At 30.8% G+C, this 9552-nt stretch overlaps 1 protein-coding gene across 2 annotated transcripts in view; it reads left to right on the forward strand.

The window, feature by feature from the left end:
- The first annotated feature begins 1056 nt into the window (after positions 1–1056).
- The window catches only part of LOC122527862, a 79943-nt gene continuing 71447 nt past the window's right edge, over positions 1057–9552 (forward strand). For both annotated transcript variants that reach the window (XM_043652418.1, XM_043652420.1), the window contains exons 1-2: positions 1057–1061; positions 8835–8838. The gene's annotated coding sequence lies outside the window, so the exon portion shown is untranslated. The remainder of the gene's footprint in view (positions 1062–8834; positions 8839–9552) is intronic.

The raw sequence follows: 9552 nt of genomic DNA on the forward strand, positions 1-9552 counted from the left end.
TCTCCAGGGAATGCTCTATAATCTACAAAAAAAAAAAAAAAAGAAAAGAAGAAATAGAAAATAAGGATTGAAAGTGAACAAGTTATGGCTTTTCCAAACCTTTCAGTTTTTCAGTGGCCACCCTGTACAAACACACGTTTTGTAAATTTTTTTATTATTTTATTTAGATCATAATATATCGATTTCATATTTATTTGATACATTAATATTTATATTTTTATGTATTTTATATTTATTTGACACATTAATATTTATATTTTCGTATTTTTATGTATTTTATATTTATTTGATACATTAATATTTATATTTAAATTTATTTGATACATTCGAATTTTCAAATATTCTCGATAAATTTTCCAATTTCGGCGATCTCCTCGAAAACGAAGATTTCAAGATAAAGACGAAAAATTCTTTTCATTCTTTTCTTTTTACACGTAGAATCGCCAGTCGTTTGATTACGATCGAGTCGTGGGACACCCTGTATAAATACAATCAACCCGGTATTCCAAAAACACAGTTGCAAAAATTGCGAAGGTACAAGGCCTTTTGTAACATGATATTTTGATAAAACACAGTTTTATTAAGTATACTATACACTATACACGACTTAATATACTTGGACAATCCTCATATGGCATGAATTTTTTTCACCACGTTGTATTTTTTTTTTTTTTTCTGTATTCTAAGCTCCCGCCAGCGCGATTTCGATGCAGCACGGAACGAATAAACGAATAAACCCGTGTTACAGGAGGATCGACTGTGTACGTAAAATATTGGAAATAGAGCGTTTGCCGTCAGAGTGACAGAAAGGAATTTCTATTTACTCTATTCAATTTTTGTTTATCGAGACTCGTAAAATTTTGAAAATGCATAAAAATCCGCAGTCCACGGAAAAATCACGACTTGCAAATGTTCAACATTTGACGCAGATGTGTTTGACGTCATCGTTTATAAAATACCGAATGCTTAACGTATAAAGTATGCAAACGACGAACGAACAATATCAAGTTACACTTGTACTTTTATATCTTTTGCCAGGAAGCGGTTTCGAGGTCCAACATGTCCTCAAGTAGTGCAACTCAATGATTCTTCTCGCTTCACCCCTCAATATCAAATTGCTTTTTAACATTGGAACTATAAAAGTAATCAAAATGACCAATTTATTATTTTATACACTTGTTATTTTATACAGTATATGTTTCAGCACTCGAGTGATTTTTAATAATAAAATTATATTAATAATATTTTCGTATTTTAATTTTCTTTCAATATATTTTTATTACTTTAATATTTTAATATTTTCTTTTAATATATTTTTATTATTTTAATATTTTAATATTTTCTTCTAATATATTTTTATTATTTTAATATTTTAATATTTTCTTTTAATATATTTTTATTATTTTAACATTTTAATATTTTCTTTTAATATATTTTTATTATTTTAACATTTTAATATTTTCTTTTAATATATTTTTATTATTTTAACATTTTAATATTTTCTTTTAATATATTTTTATTATTTTAACATTTTAATATTTTCTTTTAATATATTTTTATTATTTTAACATTTTAATATTTTAATATTTTTTTAAAAATATATTAAAATATATATCATTATTTATATATTTTAATAATAATAATATATTAATATTATTTTAATAATAAAATAATATTAATATTAAAAAATTATATTAACAGATATTTGTGTTCTTTACTGTATTATCAACTTTTTCTTCCACCTTGCACTTGAATTTCTTCGATCCAGATATTTAGACACTTCAGTTCTAGTGTTAAAACTTCTGTTCGTTCCAAATTTTTGTCCCCACTGAAAAGTATCTACGAAATACCAAGTCTACATACAAACGAATTTGCACGCATTTTAACGCTCTGAAAAATTCATCCGTCAAGTTTCCGCGTGCGTTTCGAAGATTTTCGAAGACGGCCGCGAACAATCTCTTTTGATCACTGCAGGATTGTACAGGCGTGTTCTAGGTCAACGGTGTGCCGTCAAGCCGCGATGAATTAATACGAAACAGCACTTGCGTTAATCACAAGGGGACGGTGGCAATCCGAGAGTCCTAATCTCAGGCGTAGGTCTTCCGATTTGATGTCAGCCGTTTCCCTTTCGGAGAGCTTGGATTTCAATTAATTCCTGCTCGATCGGTTTATTCTGCTTTGTTCCGAGGTTCGTTCAGACACGCTCAGTGTTTGAGACAGTTTGTAACGTTACAATTAACCCCTTTGCCTACCGATGTATTTGAACAAATTTTTGCAAATACATCGGAACAAATTTAATTTGTTTGGTGTATGGAGCAGATTTTGTGTGGGAATTCATTTACTTCAGTGATATATATATATAAAACAGTATTGAGAGGACTAATTAGAATTGCAAAACAAAAATAAATGAAAGCTAATAAATTCAAGGTATAACAAAAAGCAAATTACTAATATATATAATTATTACTAATATATATTACTATAATTAATATATATTACTAATATATATAATATATATAATTATTTATATATATAAATATATGAATATAATATATATATATATATATATATATATATACATGTATATGAATTTATTTATATATGTATATTTATTACATATATAATATAATTATGTATATATATATATATTACCTTATGTTAAGTAAATTAAAGTAAACAAAATTAAATAAAAGTAAATAAAAGTAAATAAAACAATAGTGAATAAAAGTAAATAAAATTAAATAAAAGTGAATAAAATTAAATAAAATTAAATAAAAGCAAATTAAAGTCAATTGAAGTAAATAAAAGTAAATAAAATTAAATAAAATTAAATAAAATTAAATAAAAGTAAATTAAAATAAATTAAAATAAATAAAAGTAAACAAAAGTAAATAAAATTAAATAAAATTAAATAAAAGTAAATTGAAGTAAATAAAATTAGATGAAAGTGAATAAAATTAAATAAAATTAAATAAAAGCAAATTAAAGTCAATTAAAGTAAATAAAAGTAAATTAAAATAAATTAAAATAAATAAAAGTAAATAAAAGTAAACAAAAGTAAATAAAATTAAATAAAAGTAAACTGAAGTAAATGAAATTAAATGAAAGTAAATGAAAGTAGTGAATGTAACAAAAGTGAGTAAAAAAACGCCGTAAATAATTGCATTCAAAAATCGTGAGCGTCTTGAATGTGAAACGAGAACGTCTTAGATAATTCCGAACGCGTTTCATAGTTAATTAACATCGCGACAGTGATCGCTTGTAATCGAGACGGGACTGAATGCGGCGGAATACTCGATCCAACGTCGCTAAGAACTTGCTAATGAGCCCCTCCGCCCCCGACAGAGTTTCGTTTAGTCGTGAACGATTGCACGTGAACCCGTTGAAGACGATCTGTCCGTTTCGTTTCGTTCCCCGAGAAAGCTGGCTGACTCGTCTCTCCTTGCGATTTCGTTTAAATTCACGCGACGTAATGTAATTTATTTATCTCGTTTCCGTTGGAATTTCGTTGATCGGCCACCGAAGGCCACCGAAGGCCTTCAGGTGGTTCGGTCCTCTTTTTCCACCCGAGAGCGTAGATTTTCATTTCACGATTCTCGATGAAAAAGCCTGGGCCTGAAGGAAATTTGCACGTAAATTGGAGAAAAAGCGGCGCGAAGGGCTCGTTGGAAAATGCGTTAGCGCCATTAAAAATATCCCGCGAGGCAGAACTTTTAGAATATCGGTGAATAAGGGGGAGGGGGGAGGCGGGAGGGGGGTCGTCGTTATAACTTTGTTAATGGTCCGTGGCTATGCGAAACCGGGCTTTTCATTGCTGGTTAACAAACGTTTCGAAAGCTCGAGCCAGTACGCTCTGACAAGGTTTTGACAATGTTGTTCTCGGCGACCACTCTCGCTGAAAAAGTGTTATAAATACAAAGCGCGAAACGTGTTATAAATAACAGAGACAAGAGCAGATGCATTAATTAAACGATGAAACTTAATTTACGATACATGAAAATATAATTTACGTTTAGCTGAGATACATGATTCTGATGAATTTTCTTGGCGCTGTTCGTTGCGAAACGATTACCAAACGATAGATAGAGAACCATTTAACGATGCTTAATTTACACAGAATACAATTTACATTTATTTAAAATACATAATAATCTGATGAATCTTGCTGGTAAAGTGAGACACGTGCCGTGTGAGATTGAAAAGTGCAAAACGATAATAAATACAGGTACGAACAGATAATATAGATAATATAAAATATACAGATAATACGGATAATATGAAATTAAAATTAATAATTCTATTCAACATGTATATTAGATAATCATATCGAATTCGAGCTAAAGCACCTCGAATATATAACTATAATAATATCAAATGAATTATATTTAATAAATTAAATGGAGTATTTCAATAAGAAGAAATATTTCCATAGAAAATTATTACCAAAGTAATAAATTATTACCAAAGATATAATGAAATATTTCCATAAAAAATTATTACCAAAGTTATTCTTACAATTAATAAACTTATGAAATATAAATAAATAATCTTCTATAGAGTAACTATAAATATAAATATATACTGTAAAATATAAGTACCTCGTAATAATATAAGTAACAAATATATAGTAAATATAAGTACCTAATGTAAAATATAAAAAAATATAGTATATATAATAATAATATAAAATATAAAATATAGTGATATATAAAATATATATTTATATATTACTATATAAATATATGTTACATTAAATTTATATTTATATATATATAAGTATATATAGTAATATATAAAATATAGTAAATATAAGTACCTAATATAAAATATATAGTAAATATAAGTACCTAGTAATAATATTGATCGACTACACTTGTTTATTTATTTATTTTAATAACGTTAGTAACTAGTTATTCTGTTATTTTTCGTTGGACTGCGAAGCATCCGTTCACTCAGCATTTGTTAAACCAATCGCTCGTAAAATGGAAGAAGCAGAGCGAATTTTAACTCAAACTCTTAACTGAATATAGCTCTCGCTGTATTCAAGTAGTAATTTCTTCTTTATATCGGGCGGAACTTTTGCCCGATATGCTCAATATGTAACTAAATTTTCTTTCGAAACTTGTTTAAATCCCCTCGTAAGAGCTCGAAGCGCTAAATTAAAGGAGACAGGAAGAATTTTAATTAATTTAAAAATTTTCTAAAACACCCCATCTTCGCGGCGTGAAATTGCGAAGTGAAATTAATGAACGCTTCGTAAAAACGTTCCTGACATTTATCGTTATTTCCAAACGACTGTTTCCTCTTTTTTTTCTCTTTCTCTCTCTCTCTCTCTCTCTCTCTCTTCTTCTTTCTTCTTTTTTTTAAAAACAGAAGTTGCACGACTGTTTCTTTTTTTTTTTTTCGCAAACTTTTCTCTCGCTGCTCGGTGTTCCTTTTTCAACCAGTCACTTTCTCCCTCCTCCTCCTCCGTAAGCATTATCTCGCGCGCAAACTTGAAATTGATCTTGCCAACTCTCTTAACAAACTCATTCCGCAAACACCGCCGATGTTGCACCTTTATATTTATATTTCTGCTGCCTCACAGAGAATCGGTGGCTTTACTAACGTTTCGAAAAGGATAGCAATTTAGCAGCGTGTTTATGGAATTTTATGTCTTCTCGTGGCAGAAAGAGTCGAAAGAACTTTACCCTTTTCTTTCTTTCTTCACTCTGCGAACCAGCCGTTCGAATCGAAAATAATACTGGGCCAAAAGGCTCTGGTACAAATTGTCGTTTCGACGTGACGGCGCGATAAACGCTTGGCGGAATTCAGGTTTTCATAGTTGCTCGAGCTTTCACAGTCTCTCCGGTGTAAGTTTCTTTATGACCACTTTTGAGAAAGTGGCTCGATGTTCCAACTGGCCGAAGCTTTTGTGAAAAAGAGGAAAACGTGCTGGGCAGTTGGACGAAGAATATTCTGAGTGTAATTGGAGGGGCTGTTAAACGAAACGACTGGTCGAATTGTTTCCTTGGCGGATTTCTTCTTCTTCTTTTTTTTTTTTTTTAAATTAATAGAAATATTTTTTTCCAGTTCCATTTTCGTTTTATTTTCTTTTTTTTTTTTTCAAAAGGAATCGATTGGTCGAACTGTTCCTTGGCGAATTTCTTCTTTTTTTCTTTTTAAATTAATAGAAATATTTTTTTCCAGTTCCATTTTTATTTTATTCTCTTTTTTTCTTTTTTTTTTCAAAGGGAATCGACTGACTCAACTGTTCCTTGGCGGATTTTTTCTTTTTTTCTTTTTAAATTAATAAAAATATTTTTTTCCAGTTCCATTCTTATTTTATTCTCTTTTTTTCTTTTTTTTTCAAAGGGAATCGACTGTTCCTTGGCGGATTTCTTCTTTTTTACTTTTTAAATTAATAGAAATATTTTTTTCCAGTTCCATTTTCGTTTTATTTTCCTTTTTTCTTTTTTTTTTCAAAGAGAATCGACTGACTCAACTGTTCCTTGGCGGATTTCTTCTTTTTTTCTTTTTAAATTAATAGAAATATTTTTTTCCAGTTCCATTTTCGTTTTATTTTCCTTTTTTCTTTTTTTTTTCAAAGAGAATCGACTGACTCAACTGTTCCTTGGCGGATTTCTCCTTTTTTTCTTTTTAAATTAATAGAAATATTTTTTTCCAGTTCCATTTTTGTTTTATTCCCTTTTTTTCTTTTTTTTTTCAAAAGGAATCGACAGGTCGAACTGTTCCTTGGCGGATTTCTTCTTTTTTTCTTTTTAAATTAATAGAAATATTAATAGAAATACTTTTCTCTAGTTCCGCTTTTGTTCTCCTTTTTTGCTTTTTCTTTCTTTTTAAAGGAAATCGACTGGTCGAACTGTTCCTTGGCGGATTTCTTTTTTTTTTTTTTAAATTAATAGAAATATTTTTTTCCAGTTTCATTTTCGTTTTATTTATCTTTTTCCTTTTTTCTTTTTAAAGAAAATCGACTGTTCCTTGGCGGAGTTTTTCTGTTTTTCTTTTTAAATTAATAGAAACAACTTTCTCTAGTTCCATTTTCGTTCTATTTTCCTTTCTTTTCAGGGGGAATCGATTACAATTAATCAACTTGCGGCTCCCTTCAATTTGCGCGTAACGCAGGTTATTTTCTACGTACGTACGTGTACAATTTTGTATGTTAATTTCGTTTCGATTGTCGTGGGATCATGATATTTTGAAACCGTTGCGGCAAATTATAATCCTCGATGAATTATTATTTATTGATTCTTGTTGATGAATAATGCAACGAACGCGAGTCATCGTCGAAATTTAATATATACGTAATTGCGTGTCGCAATTTGATTTACAAACAATTCGTCGTTTATTAACGATCAGCTTTAATATTTCACGCACGTTGTAAACGAAAAGTTATTTGAATTTTATTAGATGTTCCGAATCAATAAATATTCGTACAAATTTCTGCTCGATGATCGACTGTCAATTAGGCTATGTTTTTATATTATTCATGCGATAAACGTGTGACCAGTAACATAAGTTACACTTAAAAATTGTTAAAGTAGGATGAGTACAATATCAATTGTAAAAGAAGCTTGTACCGAACATCGCCCCATTCAATTCTACTGTCGCGTACTATTACTTTCTTCCTCGCCTCGAATGTTTTGCAAAAATCAAACGTCCCTTCTACATTCTTCCCTCTGGCAATCAAGTTTGGCAGTTTAAGAATTCCTCTCGCGATGACAAACACTAATACCACCAAAAAGCACGAGGTCATACAAATGATTCAGGAAACATACACCGACAACCTTACCAACGACCATAAACAATTAATAATCACCTGGATCCCGTCACACCAATAGAAGGAATAGAAGGAAACGAGAAAGCCGACTCCTTAGCCAAAGAAGCAACAACAGACCGAACAAACGAATCCAACATCCCAAATCCCACACCAAGACCTACTAGCTTCAACGACCAAAGCTGAAAGAGAAGGATGGAACAGAATTTGGACTACGACGAATAGAACCGAAATACACGACATTATAGCACACCATTTCCACCAAAAAAATACCAAACGACAAGCAGAAAAGAAAGGATAGCTATGACTAGACTTCGAATCGGACACTCCAATATCACGCACGAATACCTCCTAATCAAAACAGAACCACCTTTCTGCAACACCTGCAACCAACAAATCACCACCCAACATGAATGCTACATGAACGCAGGAAATACCGAAACCTAAGAAGTAAATACGGATTGAACAGAAACATCGCTCTGACCTGTCAGAAGAAACGAAGAAACGTTATCAACTATTTAAAGGAGATCCAACCACTGGACCAGATATAAAGAGAAAATTCCAGCACGTCGCTAAACACCTCGTAGTCGATGCGTAGACTCTAAACCCCCATATATGAGAAAAGAAAACAGTTCAAATTACGTTTTTCTACGCGCGACGATATTTTCTTTTTTTTTTTTTTTTTGCACATTTCTAAAAACACTTTTTCCCTTCGCGTCGAGGCTGGCGTTTCACTCGCGAAGTTTCGGGAACGCCGTAATCCGATTCCCGATATTCCCGCGGAGAAGAAGAATTTTCATTTCGCGTTCGTCAGATTCCATCAATTTTGCCCCGCTCGGCTGAGAAAAAAAGAAAAGAGAAAAATAATTTTCAGCGGGACGCGGTTTCGATCGGCGAATGGCGATCGCCGTGTTTCGCGTTGGGCGAAAGATTTTTTTTTTTTTTTTTTTTTTGTTTTTAAACACTTTTATCACAAATAGGATTATGTACATAATAAAATATAACAATAGTTTACATTGGTAGTACCTGCTTATTCTAAGCTTAACCTACTATTTAGAATCGTGAAGGCACTCTGAGTCACTCTGTGCTCAGGTTTGGTATAGGGATTGTCGAACATATTTGTAGTTAACAGCTTCTGTTGGCTTAAAGTGGAACTATCTTGTAGGAAAACTTAAATTGTAGAGGAGAAACCTACTTATGTTAATTGGAGAGCCCTCTAGGTTGTGACTTCAAGTATTGGTTAATATGTTAGTTAATATATTAGTTAATATATAATATAATATATTAGTTAATATATTAGTTATATAATATAATATAATATATTAGTTAATATATTAGTTATATAATATATTAGTTAATATTTATTCCTTTGGTATTTTAAAAATCTTCAGTTTTTGGTATGGTTGCTCATACTTGCTGTTTATTGGCATGTATCTGATATTAGTGATGTTTTCTGTTAGCCTATTATGTTTTAGTTGTTTGCTCTAGAATTTTTCTGCCGTTTCCATTATGTAATCTCTAATCAGTGGTATATGAGCTTGTTCGTGTAAGTCGGATATTCTGACATACCTACTTTTGTTCAGGGCTAATCTCAAACATTTGTTTTGATAAGACTGCAACCACACCACGTCGCTGCAGCATATGTTATTGTAGGATGTAGTATCATTTTATTTATTATGGCTACTAATTGTAGAACCTTTTACCATTAATGGGTATATCTGTTTCATGACGCTGTAGGTTTTTCTCAGTACGGTTTTGATATGTATTTTGTAGGT

The sequence above is a fragment of the Frieseomelitta varia genome, unplaced genomic scaffold, assembly GCF_011392965.1.
Source record: "Frieseomelitta varia isolate USP_RPSP 00005682 unplaced genomic scaffold, Fvar_1.2 scaffold_235, whole genome shotgun sequence".
Lineage (NCBI taxonomy): Eukaryota > Metazoa > Arthropoda > Insecta > Hymenoptera > Apidae > Frieseomelitta > Frieseomelitta varia.